This window comes from Zonotrichia albicollis, chromosome 11 (assembly GCF_047830755.1).
Source record: "Zonotrichia albicollis isolate bZonAlb1 chromosome 11, bZonAlb1.hap1, whole genome shotgun sequence".
NCBI classification, from domain to species: Eukaryota; Metazoa; Chordata; class Aves; order Passeriformes; family Passerellidae; genus Zonotrichia; species Zonotrichia albicollis.
In genome coordinates this window covers 18304057-18318836 of record NC_133829.1, presented here as the reverse complement: position 1 = coordinate 18318836, position 14780 = coordinate 18304057, and the positions used below count along the sequence as shown (strand labels likewise).

Genomic DNA, 14780 nt, shown 5'->3' with positions numbered 1-14780 from the left:
TTAGGTTAAATACAAGAAAGAAATTGTTCCCTGTCAGGGTGGGAGACCCTGGCACAGGGTGCCCAGAGCAGCTGGGGCTGCCCCATCCCTGGCAGTGCCCAAGGCCAGGACAGGGCTTGGAGCAACCTGGGATAGTGGAAGTTGTCCCTCCATGGCAGGGGGTGGAACAAGCTAAGCTTTAAGTTCCCATCCAACCCAAACCATTCTGTGATTCACTGATTCTCTATATAAGGCAAGACACTAAAAATCCAGTATTTTATCTGGATTATCAATAAAATACCTACCAAGCCTATGAAAGGATGCTTAGAGACCCAAATGTAAGTTGTTCAATTCTTATTCCTTATTTCCATTTTATTCTTTTTTTTTCCTCTCAGTTTTGTCAGCATTTTTCATCTGAGGTAACTTATCTGGGAACTTACATCCCTGGTTTCCTTTCCCTGGCATTATTTTTAGAAAGACACGTGTGGAGCTGAGAAGTAGGTGCTGCAGTGTTGCTTGTCAGTGACTAACAAGGAAATTGGGCTGGATTAAAGGCAGGGAGAGTCCAGAGTCTCCTGTGGTGAACTCAGAGCAGAGTTGTTGTGTTGTGTGTGTAAGTTTGTTTGTGTGACAAACAAAGTAATGGCCAGGTTATCTAATCTCTAACAGCTCACCTATGGAATGAGCAGATAATTCAAAACTGAAGTTGTTGGGAAAATTTTCCTCTCCAGAAATCAAATGGAATAGTATTTGTAGGTGGGAGTGTTGGACTGGTTGCAGTGGGGGTAGATCCCTTGGTTTCATGAGAATAAACCAGTGAGTGTTCTGGTTTGGTGAGGGCGGTGCCCTTTAGGGAGTGCAACTCCTGCTTGGCACAAAGGATTTTTGGGGTGTACATGAAGGCTGAAACTGGCACCAGAGTTCCCTTTCTGGACTTCTGAAAAGGCATTTATGTCTGATAAACAATTTTTTTCTGTGCAGACTCAGTGATTCTGATTAAGTCATTGGGATGTTTTGTTTAGGGCCATAATTGTGCAGCATCCTTTGGGAATTTGTTTCTATTTTTTTCAAAGTGATTCAACAAAACAAATTCTTTTAAAATTGTAATTTCCATTTAGAATTTTCTCTGTAGAAAGTTTGATGAGCTCTTGCCTTTTGGTAATTTCAGCTGGGGGCAGGGGGGGCACGGTGGATGTGCCACAGTTTCACCCTCTCAGCAGCTTCCAGCCTGGAGCAGAAATCTGCTTCCAATTTTGCTTAATATTGTATCTCAATTTTTTTTTGCAGCTTCATTCCCTAAAACCAATTTGTCTATTTTTGGTGACAGTAGTAGGAGTGTCATTAATTGTTGAAAAGTGTTTAGTTTGAGCAGTTCAGGCTGGTGCAGTGCTTTAATATCTCCTGTGAGCCCAGCAGAGGCTGTGTCATCTGCCTGGGCCTTCTTTTACATTTATTTTTTCTCAAAGAGAAGCCCCTGCAGCCTAAAGCTTTGCTGTTGTGATATTGTGGAGGGTTTATTTGGAGCTGAAGTCAATGGCTTGTTTTTCTGTAAGATGTCTAGGATCTTGGCAAGTTTTTTGCCTCAGATACACCTATTTTCCAAGGTTTGTGTTCCTTGCATGCTTTTTCACTTGGGTGAAGCTTGTTTCCTGTTCCTGCCTCCTTTAATCTTTCTGTATGTTTTAATTTAATATTTAAAGACACGTGTGAGTGAGGAGCTGGCTCTTGGCCCTGCCTTAGTGACCTCAGTGTGCTCACTCAGCCACGTCCAGCTTGAGGAATTTGGCCTTAGGTGCAAATTTTTCTTTTCCTGGATGGCACAAATGAACAAGAGCAACAGCAGCTGCAGCCTCAAGCTGATGTCCAAAATCAGGGAGGATGTCCAAAATCAGGATGTCCAAAATCACCTTTGAGGGCCATGGGTGTCTCCTCTGTACCCTGCCTGCATCCTGAGAGCAGCCCTGGCAATGTGGGGAAGCCTAAATTTCATTTTGTGCATGGAGCTTTCTAGTTGTATTAGTCATCCATCAGGCTTCTGGATTATTTAAGTGCTTGAGCACTCCTCAAAAAGCCAGCAATATCTATTTGTAGAAAGGTACATCGTGTGAAGTGCAATTCCAGCATGGTAGAGCTGCCTGCTGGGGGTGTTCTTGGGAATTTTGCCCTTCCAGTTGTGGGACTTGAGGAGCTGGAGAGGCCCCATCAAAGCTCTGAGATCTTAAAGGCTTCTGGTTGGTCTTGTGGACCTGTATGGTGATATATTAGAGCTCCTCTCAGCTTCTCCCATGAAATCACTCCTCCTGTTCAGCCCAGTGCTCTGTGTTGTCTCCAGACACTGAGAACCCTGAGGAGAAGGTGATCTGGAACATTAAAGGGAAATATTCTTCCATGAGGCACAGGAAAACTGACTCAAACAGTGACAGACCAAAACCCTCTTCTCTAACTCTTGAGCTTGTTCTGTCTTGAGCTGAGTCTGAAAGTGCCTAAAGCTGAAATGCTCAATTTTTAAGCTGTTAATTCATCTGTCCATGCTGTTGGCAGAAAATCTTTAGGACAGTTGCTAGCTAGAAAGTTAATTCCAATACAGCACAATTATATCCTCATAAACTTAGGGAAAACTCAGATTTTCATGAGTTTTGTAATGTGTGTGAGTTGACTTCATTGTTTTCTAACCCAGAAATGAAACATGAGGTTTCATGTAAGCTTCTGAGATTCACAGACTGGCAAAACACTTGTCCTTGCTTCTGCCGTCTGGCTTTTATGTAACTCATTATTTTTGCTTGAATGTTGCAGATAGTCGGTTTCCTCTAGCAACAGCCACCAGATGTTTCACTGAACAAGACTTAATTCTTTAAAATTGACCTGTGAGAAATGTGTGAAGGCGAACAGGGGGGCGGAACAATTGTGTGCCAGTGTGATTTCCATTTCCTTGCTCAAACCCCACTGCAGGCCCTGCAGTTTGATTCCAGCAGTGAGGGATCCTGATTTCTGTGCTGCACTCTGAGGCCTTGTCTGTGTTTTTTAGTGTTTCCATAAATGTGGTGTTGGGAGCTGGGGGATGGGATCAAGCTGTCTTACAACTCTTAGTGTTGCTTGGGCAATTAGCTCTATATGGATTAATTGTATTTAGTGGTAATCTTGCTGTCTGTAGGTCTTCTGTGATCAACCTGTGCTTTGCTAGACTATTTCCTATTTCGTATTTCCATGGGAAACCAACTCCTACCTCAGTTTCCCTCCTACCTCAGTTTTCCAGCTGGGGGAAGAGTGTGACCCAGTGGGGTGAGTGGTCCTGGTGGTCACTGCAAGAAGTTCTCAGCAGCTTTTGTGTCCATCCCCATTCTGGGGGTTTGTCCTGTCCATCCCACCTTGTATGGGAAACTGCACAGGGATTCTTTGCTAGGGGTGAATTATGTGCAACCTGGATTTTTGGGTCTGTTGTTTTATTGTTCAGGTCTGCAGAGATTGCATAAATCAAGGCAGGGCTGTGTGCTATTTCCCTTCCCCACAAAGATATCTCAATCCCATTTTGCTGCTTCTTGTGCAGTTTGGGCACAGATGTGTGCATGGGACAGATGATCTTCAAGAGGAGATTTACTGGTCTGTAATGGGGGTACTGGTGATTGCTCTGTACCTGAGAAGTAAGGATTGAGCAGAGAAGTTCAGCTCTGCAGATATTTTCAAGATTTTGGAGATGAGAGTATCTCAAGGCCAGGTTGGATGGGGCTTGGAGCACTCTGGGCTCATGGAAGGTGTCCCTGCCCGTGGCAGGGGGATGGAGCTGGGTGAGATTTTGGGTAATTCCAATCCAGTGTGGGATTCAGCTGCCAGCCAGCCCTGCAGTTCTGGACTCACTGAGAGGTCAAACCAGTGCCAGAGCAGATGAAAAAGAGGGACCTGAGGGTGTTTGGTGGATGGAGCACCAGGAAGGTGCCTTTTGGGGGAGCTGGATGTTAGCTGGGGTACACATCTGGTGTGTGTGTACCAGGCATGCCTGTGTGGTAACCTGGGGGCTGCTCAGCTCTGCAGTCAGAATTATCTCATCCCACAATTACAGAATCAATTAGGTTGGAAAACACCTTTAAGATGAAGTCCAGCTTTTGAGCAGTCCCACCTTTTGAACTAGAACAGAACTAGAACAACCTACCATCAGTTGTTTCTTGAATAGCTCCAGCTATGGTGACTCCACCACCTCCCTGAGCAGCCCATTCTGATGCTCCATAACTCCTCCTGAGGAGAAATTCCTCCTGATGTCCATCCTGAACCTCCCCTGGCACAGACTGAGGCCATGTCCGCTCATCCTCAGCCCCAGTGAGGCACCTAAAGCCTGGCTTTGCTCCCCCTCTCCTTGCCCATTGTGACCATGCCAGTATGGGGCTCTCTGCCCATGCAGCTGCCCTGTCCCTGCCAGCAGTGGCAGGTGTGACCCTGACCTGTGACTGCAATGCTGGAGCCTCCACTGGGCTGGAATTACCTTGGTTTTGCCTAATTTCAGCTTTGAGCCTGTCTCAGCCTGGCTGCTGAGCTGCTGATGCTCTGCTCATGGTCTGTCCCATCCCTGGAATGGGCTGGAGGAGCCTGAGCTGCTCTGTTTCAGGCCTTGGGGTGCTGTGGGGCATTTTGGGGGTTCACCTGAAGGCAGCTGCTGTAAGTCCTTGTGGACAGCATAGAAGATGTTGCTGGGATAAACTGATTTGTGTCTGGGAAGGTTTCCTTGCTGCTCACTTACTTTGGGTCATGACTCTGAAGGTGTAAACACTTAATTGTTTTAATTCTAAGGATTAGGTGCTTTTTCTCATCACTTCAACTCCTCTTTCTGAGCTTCAGCACTTGCAGATGATTAAAAAACTAAGATCAAATCTAGAAAGAACCTGTCACAGTGAGTGGCATCCCTGCCAGTGGGATTGGAATGAGATGAGCTTTAAGGGCCCTTCTCACCCAAACCATTCCATGATTCCACAAGTGTGTGGATTGCTGTACATATGGAGCTTTGACTCACACCCAGACTCTGTGCTTGTGCTGTTGTAAACAGAGTGGAGAAGGCTGATTTTTGTGCTGTGCTGGAGGCTTGGTCTCACTGACTGCTTTCCTGGCAAAAAACCCCACCACCAGGAAAACTAAAGCTTGATTGCTAAGTTTTGTACCTGATCACCCCCTAGATCAGGTGTAAGCTGCTTTTTATATGTGTGTGAGTTGGGAAAATTTTCATACACTACCACTGACTTTCCTTAGAACAAACAAACCCCACTGCTAACATGCACCATCACAGTAATCCGGGGAATAATCCCTGGAAAAAAATATAAAATCATATGAAACCTTTCATTTTCTCAGCATGCAGGTGTGTAAGAGATGCCAAAGAATACTTGGGCATCTTCCCCTGTATCTGGTGGTGTTTCAGGGGACACCAGAAGAGCCTGGCTGCTGGAAGTGGCACCTCTTGTTCCTGTCAGATGTCCTTTGGTGTGAGTGCTCCCAGGCTGTGCTGTGCAGGAGGAGCGATCAGCTGCAGCCAGGGATCTCCAGCCTCCTCCCTGGCCAGCTGCTGATGTGATTTCTACAGGCCAACACATGGTTGTTGTCATCTTCTCTTCCTCAAGCAGCAGCAGCAGAGGTTTGCAGGGCTGGAAATCACTTCAGGGAGTGCAGGTAATGAAGCCAGGTCCCTTGGGGACATCAGACTGGCACTTTATAGATGTGGTCAAGCAATGATCCCTCACAAACAAGCGGCTGGTTATATTTAGGTGGATTGTTTCCTTTTCCATGTGCAGCTTCTCCTTGTCCTGAGATGCAGCCTGGGAGGGATGATGGCCAGACCAGCATGGTTGAGAGTTTGCTTTCCATTTTAATGTTGCACTCAGGTTATGGGAGGTCTCATTGTTAACATTTGATGTAGGAGGAGGCAGATGCTAATTCAGGGAGTCCATAAGGTGTTTTCTAACCTCTCTGCACCAAACTGTTGCTATATCACAATTTCCTTCTCACCTAAACTTTCTTCTCCGGGTGAGTGAGAATCAAATCTGGGCAGTTTCTGTGAAAAAAAAACCAGCATTCTTCCAATTCTTGTTGTCTTGCCTATCAATGGAAAATGGGTTAAAAAGACCTTTCTGATGCAGATGTTTAAGTTGGCCACGGTGAAATTGTATCAAGTTTTGCTTTTTCTGGGATGCCATCTCTGGGGAATGGAGCTGCTCCTGTGAACAAGGATGGTGGCTGGCCTCAGGTGGGCTCTGAAGGTCACAGGTTCAAGGAGGGATGAGCTGCCTCTTTCCATTTCCCATTGTCCCTGAGCTGTGGGAACAGGAGCTGCACAGATTCACCCAGAGTTCAGTCAGCTGGGGAAAGCCAGTCCAGCATTGATGATATTGCAGGTCCTGAGATGGTTTTTAAGTCCTTCACTCCAACAGAGCATTGCTGTGCTCTCTCCATGCTCCCAGGGCTTGGCTGCCTGGTGCTTGTGCATCACACCTGCCCTGCCATGGCATCAGCTTCTCAGGAGCAATCTGGAATGCCCTTGTGCCACCTGCCTGTGTTCATGATCTGAGTGAGAAGACTCAGCTGGAAATAGCCTGAATTTTCTTCCGCGTGTGGTGATTCAAAAGGGCTGAGCACAGAGCCATTTTTGGGTTTCAAACCACAAAAACAATGTTTGAAAAAGTGCCTAAAGTACTGGGCTGTTGTCTAGAGATGTGATCAAGAGGTGCTGCCTCTCCTTGTGGAAGAAATGCCTTGTAGGCAGAAGAATTGGGCTCATTTTTCCAGTTTTCTCAAGGTCATGTTGCTGGCATGGGGGGGAACAGGTGCTGTAATGGAGTAATTACTCTTGGAAATACAGTTTAAGATAGCACCTAAAGGGGATCTGTGGTTGAGAGAGGCAGAATCCTCCAGCAGAGGATTCTTGGAGCTCAGCCTGTATTTCAGTGAAGATTTGGTGATGGGGAAGGATTTAAATGGGAGATTTGTGCCTCTCAGAGGGCAGAGAGGCTCAGCAGTAACTGGCTTCTCCCATGGTTTGGAGGCAAGTCCTGCATGGGACAGCCCCCCATGTCTTGTTTTAGATGATGGTTTTAAAGCTAACAGGGTGGGAAAGGTGTTGTGTCTCTGCTCAGTGAATTTACTGCCTGTGAAACAAGTGCTGGGGTTCAGTGTAAAGAAATGTGCCAGCTGTGATTAGTCCAGGGCCATGCAGTGCAGGATAAAGCAATGCTGTCATCAGGATTTGCATCTCTCTAAGTACCTGTGTGACATCTCTGCTTCATTTTAAAAGACAAACCTAACTCTGAAGTCCAGATGAGTGTGAGAGGTAGAATAAACAGCTTTCTCCTCCAGCTCCAGAACTTGCTCTGACCATCACTCCTTGTTCAGGGCATTTCTTTCATGGTTTTCTTGCAGGGCATTGGCTTCAGTTTCTCCCATTGCTAATCCAGGGAGTGCATAAGGTGTTTTATAATCTCTCTGCACCAAACTGTGCTCATCTCAAAAAGGCTGCAGGGAGAGCTCAGAGCCCCTGCAGGGCCTGAAGGGGCTCCAGGAGAGCTGGAGAGGGACTGGGGACAAGGGATGGAGGGACAGCACACAGGGAATGGCTCCCACTGCCACTGGGCAGGGATGGATGGGATATTGGGAAGGAATTTTGGGTCCTGAGGGTGGGGAGGCCCTGGCAGCTGTGGCTGCCCCTACATCCCTGGCTGTGCCCAAGGTGAGGTTGGATGGAGCTTGGAGCACCCTGGGACAGTGGGAAGTGTTCCTGCCCACGGCAGGGAGTGGAACAAACTGAGCTTCCAACCCAAGCCAGTCCAGAAACACAGGAGAGAGCTGGAAACTTCTGAAACAGGAGTCTCAAATACAAGTCTAATGCCTTGAGGACTGCAACAAAATCCTTCTTTTTGTTAACCACAAGCCTTCACTCTTGTCCATACTGGTGGGTATTTATAGTTTTAGTGGTGTGTGCCTTGTCTTTCCTTCCTAATGGATTGCTGGACCACAAGTGGGTGGAAGATTTGTTTGTTTTGGCACCATATTCCCTTTACATGGGCACGTCTGGAGTTCAGAGCAAACGGAGCCAGGCCATGAACTGTGCAAAGTCCTTACCAGGAGGGAAAGGAGAGAAGCAGGAAGAGTTGTCATGTGAAATTACCTCTGTGAAGCTGAGCCATCCCTGCAGTTGATTTCCCTGCTGGTTTACAGGCTGCTCCAGGGATGCACTGTGAGGTTGAAGGTTTGTGTCAGCGCTGCCTGTTCCTGCCACCATGCCCTCCATGTGTTGATAATCCAGTGTCCCTCCTTTGGGGCATTGAGGAGCTCCAGGGTAAAGCTCTTCTGGCACAGATTGTAATGGATGTAACCAAAACAGCAAGGTGACCTCCGAGAGGGAGCTCAGGTGTTCACTCACTGTTGAAGTGCCTTTGATTGACCTGTCAGATAAGCACCAGGCAGTGACACCGTGCTGAGATGCACATAAAGGGTTATCAGTGTCAGTGACAGCAGCTGACATGAATTAAATCCACTGCCATGACCTTAACACAGCAGCATTCCCACAATTTGGCTTTATAATGAAAATAAATGTGCTGTTGAAGCTGGATATGGCTTTGGAGTTACTGCTTGTGACTAGAAAAATCATAATAGCTTATGGGATATCCTGAGTTGGAAGGGACCCATGGGATTATCAAGTCCAACACCTGGCCTTGCACAGGACACCCCAATAATCCCACATCCCTGAGAGCATTGTCCAAACCCTCCATGAGCTGTGGCAGCCTTGGGGCCAGGACCATTCCTTGGGGAGCCAGTTCAGTGCCCCACCACCCTCTGGGGCAAGAAATTTTTTCCTAATATCCAACCTAACCCACCCCTAGCACAGCTCCATGGTATTTTTCTTGCTATGCAGGGATTTGGGGGGTTGCAGATGTCCTTGTAGGCATTAACACCCTCTTGGGCACATTGTGCAAAAGCAGGTGATGTCTGACCACCCCTGGTTGCCAGCCTGTGTTCAGAAGGGACAGTGGTGTCTTAACCAGGCTGATCCTTTCACAAATTTAATTTTTTCCTTTTACTGTGAGCTCGAGGAGGGAAATTTGATGACCTTGGTGATGCCCATGTGAGACCTGGATGGGTATTGGCAAGAAGATGTCTCTGAAGCTTCTCCAGACCATCACTGTGAGAAACCAGAGCGTGTTTGTTGCCATCTCTGGTGCTGCATGTGCCACCCAGACATGTTCTGGTGTGTGCAATGGCTTTGCAGGAATCCCAGTGCAGAAACTCCATCTCTGCTGATGGAGCACATGGACCTCATCTTGGCATCATTTTACAAAGAAGCTGCACCTGTGAAAGCACAGGCAGAAGAATAACAGGTGTGGGATGGTGCTTCCTAGCACACCTGGAAGGAGCTGAAATCCCCATCCAGTGTGTGAAGACTTCTAAGGAGCTGACAGCTCCAAATTTGAGGAAGAAAAAACGCAGAAAACCAACCAACAGCACAAACTTTCAAATATTATGATTTTTTAAAGCCACATGGCTGCTCCTGGAGTGTTGGTGGCTCCTGCTTGGCCTCCCCCTGCGGGCAGGTGCCATGGGCCACTTCCTTGCCAGAAGCATTTTGCTTCTGTGAACAAATGCAACTGTTTGCCTGTGTATTTTGGGATCTCAGTGCCTAATTGCCCTTGTGAGGAAGTGCAGATTTTTATGGGGCTGATGGTGTTTGTGTGGGTGTAGCCACCAGCACAGAATTAGACCGGTAACCAGGACTGGACCTTGCACTGGGGAGGAGGCAGCTCCTCCTGCCAGCAAACAGAGCGACCTTTGCTTCTTTTAGAAATAAATGAAGACAGATAAATGATAAGAAATGAAAATTTAAAAGGCAAGAGTCAAGTCTAAACATCTTCTGGCCTGCCTGCAAGGGGGTTGTGCTTCTCCAGGGGGTATTTTGCTTGGTCTGGATGTAATTCCCAGCACCTTTCAGTCACACAGGTAATCCAAATCCTTCTGACAGCTGAGCTGCCTCATCAGGACACGGAGCTGGGAGATCTGGGAGATACAGGGAGTCTTATCAGAGAGGAAGGAAATGATGGCTCCTTGTGTGCCATAAGGATGCTGCCCTGTGGGACAGGTGGGTTTTGGGGTGGGACAGCTTGTTTTGACATCATGCAGTTTTTATAGTCCCATACCAGGAAGGGGATTGCTGTAGAAGGTTTCAGGCTTTGAGTGTAGCAGTGCCTTAAATATCAAATTTTGGCCGTTTTTAATTATCTATCCCAATAAAAACCTTCCTCTTCCAAAACAGAGGTGGCAAGTAATCAGGGTGCTGACAACAGCATTGCTTAGGCTGAAACATTGATTTATTAGCCTAAATTAGCAGGATTTATTACTCAGGGGTTGTTCTTACCTTCCCAGCTCCCTTGTGCTCTAAGCCTCACAAGCAGGTGGATGGTTCCTAAGCAGGTGAATGGTTCCTAAGCAGGTGAATGGTTCCTAAGCAGGTGAATGGTCAGTCACCCCCATCTGACAGCAATTCATCTCCAAAAAAGCAGCCCATAAAAGGCTGGGGCAGATTTCTCTCCCTGTGTAGGTCTCAGGTACAAAGTTTCCTCTTCAAGACATGGTTTAATTGCAGACAAAATATGTAGGTGATGTCAGTCAAATTCCTGCCAAATGTCTCATTATATGAAGAGATAGTGTGGTCTGCTCCTCTCTCCTTATCTGCTGGAAAAGGCACAAAAGAGAAGGTAAAGTTCAGGCATTGAAAGGAAAAAACATGTCAATTAAATCATGGACTTTCAGATTTTCTTGTGTTTTCCCTTAATACACTCCCTCTCTCTCCTGGTGGCATCACCATTACTATTTTTTAAGAAGTGCTGCTGTTCCAGCTCTTACATCACCATGTTTCCAGTTTATTACCCAGCTCTTACAAGGAGTTTTTAGTGATGAGCAGCCTTGAATGAGTCTGTTGGGCACCATCAAGAGTCTGTGGGGTGGAATGACACAGACTTGGCAAAGTTCTCTTCCCTGTTTGCTGTGGGGTGTTTGGGCTTTGCCTGCCAGGCCAGGACTTAAAGTTCATCTGCAGAGTGTACTTGGGACTTCTACCCACTGCACCCTTCTTGCCTTTTCATCCTCTCTTTGTGTGAGGCTGTGTGGTGGTGAAGAACACTGGAGTTACTGTGGGGTCATCCCTGGAATCACAGAAGGATGTGGATGCACAGTCCCTGGAATCACAGAAGGACATGGATGCACAGTCTCCTACAGCCACAGGAGCTTTGGCTGGTGGCTGCTGTTCATCCCTGCAGGACACACCTGAGCCAGGCTGAATTGTGCCCAAACCATCTCACTGAGTAAGGTACTGGTGTGAAAATCCCCTTTCTGAAGCCACTTCCTTCTGGTGCACCCTCATAACTTCATTCCTGTTGCATGGAAGTGGAATCTTCTCCAAGGCTTTGCTGCTCTGTGGTGCACATTTGGACACTGAGAGAGCCCTTGCAGCATGTTCAGGTTCTCAGTGCTGTGAGAGTCCAGATGTTTTCCTGTCTCCTGAGCCATTTGAGCACCAGAGGCTGATCCTGGGTCTAACCAGTGCTGTCTGAAGATCATTTTAGCTGGTAAGAGGCTTAGCAGGAGTTTGGTGTCATTTTGAGCTGAGGCAGCAAAGGAACCGTTCTGCTTGTTTATCCTCAGCTTTTGGAAGTGATTGGTATTGGTGGGACAGAGAGGGGACAGCCTGTTCCCACAGGTGACCACAAGCCAAGCCTGGGGATGTGGAGCTTTCTTATATTGGAATACAAAGACCCTGCATCTGAATCCCACCTCACTGCTGTTCTGTTAGGACACTTTTTACGGATACTTTTTATGGATGGCACTTGAGAGGAATGTCCTTCCATAGGGGAAACACAAATACCTGTTGGATTCACCTTGGACAGGGCCAGAAGGCTCTCAGCACCCTGTTATCCCAAGCTGGGTTCCACTAGCACAGCTGCTACCCCCCTTTGCCATCAAGGTGTCTTCAGTTTTCTTTGGCCCATCTCCTCAACTTCACAAGGATTTTTCTTCTGGTGAGAGGCTCTTGCCCACCCCACACACACTGTGGAAGCTGCCTTGGCTCTAAACTGGATATTTTCTTTCCTTTCTGAAGAAGAAGAAAGCACATCATGGTTTGGAGACTACCAAGGCTTTTGGGGGTGGGGGAAGTTGTGTTTGGCTGCCAAGCTCACCAGTCCTTCCAGGCTGTCTGAGCCTGTCTGCAATTTATCCCCTGTGCTGCTTTTCCCTGCCAGACAGAGCAGATAAAACAGTCGTAGATGATTGAGGTGCATCTGTGTTAAATTAGGCTGTAAATCTGGAAAAGTGATGTTGCTGCCAGTGATCCAAGGCTGCTCCAGAGCCTGAGCTCCCCTGGTGGTCTTGTCGAGGACTTTGATACCATTAACTGCAAACTACATCCATCAAGCACCATGGATGCACCTGAATCCATGTGGATTATCCCTTGGTGATGGATGCACATGGCTGTCTAGAAGTCATCTTTGCATTTTTCTTCTCTAAATCCATGGTCTGGAAGGAAGGGGGTGGTATAGGGACATCTGCACTTCTCTTTTTGCTGTTAAACAACCTGGTATTTTAAGAGGAAAAATAGACCTACAGGTTTATGATGCCTGGATATCAGAGAAGAGAACTTTGCAGGTTCTGTTGTAGAGCTTTTGCTGCTGGCAGGTTTTTCCTCATTTCCTCTGTAGCATCCCCATAAATACATATTTCTGCTGAAACCTGATCTTTTGTGGCCTTACCCAGCCCAGCAGAGAAGTATCCTGACCACCAGGCTCCTTGGGAAGCTGTTCAAAGCTTGGAGTTGATGATCTTGGAGATCTTTTCCAGCCTTAGAGATTCTCAACACTGGATGGTAAAGCTGGGGTCCTGATGCACCTGAATCCGTGTGCTGTGGATTATTCCTTGGTGATGGATGCACATGGCTGTCTAGAAGTCATCTTTGCATTTTTCTTCTTCAAATCCATGGCCTGGAAGGAAGGGGGTGGTATAGGGACATCTGCACCTCTCTTTTGTTAAACAACCTGGTATTTTAAGAGGAAAAATAAACCTACAGGTTTATGATGCCCGGATATCAGAGAAGAGAACTTCTGCAGGTTCTGTTGTAGAGCTTTTGCTGCTGGCAGGTTTTTCCTCATTTCCTCTGTAGCATCCCCATAAATACATATTTCTGCTGCAACCTGATCTTTTGTGGCCTTTCACAGCCTGTTTTGCCAGCAGAGATGTGTCCTGACCACCAGGCTCCTTGGGAAGCTGTTCAAAGCTTGGAGCTGATGATCTTGGAGATCTTTTCCAACCTTAGAGATTCTAACCACTGGATTATAAAGCTGGGTCAGCTGCTGTATTCTCAGGTGGTAGATCCCAAAAGTGCTGTGGGTGTGAGAGTCCCCTCCAGGCAGGGACAGCCCAAAATATGCAGAGCTCAGGTTTCATGAGGGGATTTTTCTTTTTATTCCAGCATTCAGCTGCTTCTTTAGCTGTTCCAGCATAATCTCCCTGTTCATAGACAGCACTGACCCTCCTTTTCTGACAGATTATGGTCTCTAGTCCTTTTTACATCTGTAGGAATGTGCATCCCTGGCTGCTGGGACTCAGTTCGGGGAGAGAAGTCGATGAATTGATCTCACATCACACAATCCACTCCCCTGGAAAATGCTCTCTGCTTTGTTTGGACTCTGCTTTGTTTTGACTCTGCTCATGTGGAAGAACTAAATTTCCAACTAAATTAGTTTTTCCCTTGGAAACATTCCTGGCTTTCGTGCTGAGCTTCTGTAGAGGGGATTGGGAGCAAAGTTCAGGAGTGAACTTAGAGAATGGGTGCTTGGATCACTCTCAGTGAAACAATCAACTTGGAAAAGTAACTTGCCAATGTATTTACTTGGGGATTATACAATTAATGTGTTTTAGCATGTTCACAAGGCCTTCAAGGAAAAGAGCTCTTGGAAGTTCACTTTACTCAGCTGGAAAAAGGCATGAGTTCATTTGGGTTCATCCTTGTTTGTAAAATCTGTAATTGGAGGATGCAAACTTGACAGTCCTGGGCATTCAAGAGTAATGAATGAGTGTAGTGATCCACAGTTGTCCATCCCTGTCCCTTCCCAGCAATATAGACTTAAATATGGTTTGTGTGCCTCCTTATTTTCCTTCTGTGAAGCACTGAGCAAAACTAACTGCACAAGCTGAAGATTAAATTGTTGGGTCAAATGATTCAACAGAAGCAATTCATAATGTTTAAAAGGCATGTGCAGCCTCCAAGGCTGGGAAGAATCTCCCAAGTGAGGGGCATCTGATGTGCACCTGCTTGCAGTAGCTGGCAGCCAGCTTTGTCACTGCTGTTCCCAGCTCTAAATTGCAGCAGAGAATTTTGACCTACTTTTTCAGTTTTTCTGTTGTTTTGCACAACATTGAGGACGCTGAAACCAGGTCAGTGTAGTGCTGGTTGGGGAAGCACAGATAAATGCTGATCTCTGTGGAGAGGTGCTGCTGGGGTACAGCAGGGGAGCTGGAATCCATCCACTGGAAGATCCTTGAAGTAACCAGGGAGACAAAAAGGCAAAAAAACCCCAAAAAACAAAAAAAGATATTTCTCATGTCTGAGTGGGGAAAGTATTTGACTTCCATCTTCCCTTCCTTGGCTTGGGTAATAGCACCAGAGCAGGGCCCTCTTCCAGGTGACACCAGGAGTGTGGGTGTGCTGGAGGGCTCTGCAGAGGGATCAGGACAGGCTGGATCCATGGGGCAGGGCAGGGGTGTGAGGGTCAACAGGGACAAATCCAGGTACA

The 14780-nt window shown here is 46.9% G+C and overlaps 1 protein-coding gene across 3 annotated transcripts in view; it reads left to right on the top strand.

Annotated features, from left to right (window-relative positions):
• CSNK1G1 (casein kinase 1 gamma 1) overlaps positions 1–14780 on the top strand; it is a 91681-nt gene that overhangs the window by 19298 nt on the left and 57603 nt on the right. The window lies entirely within an intron of this gene.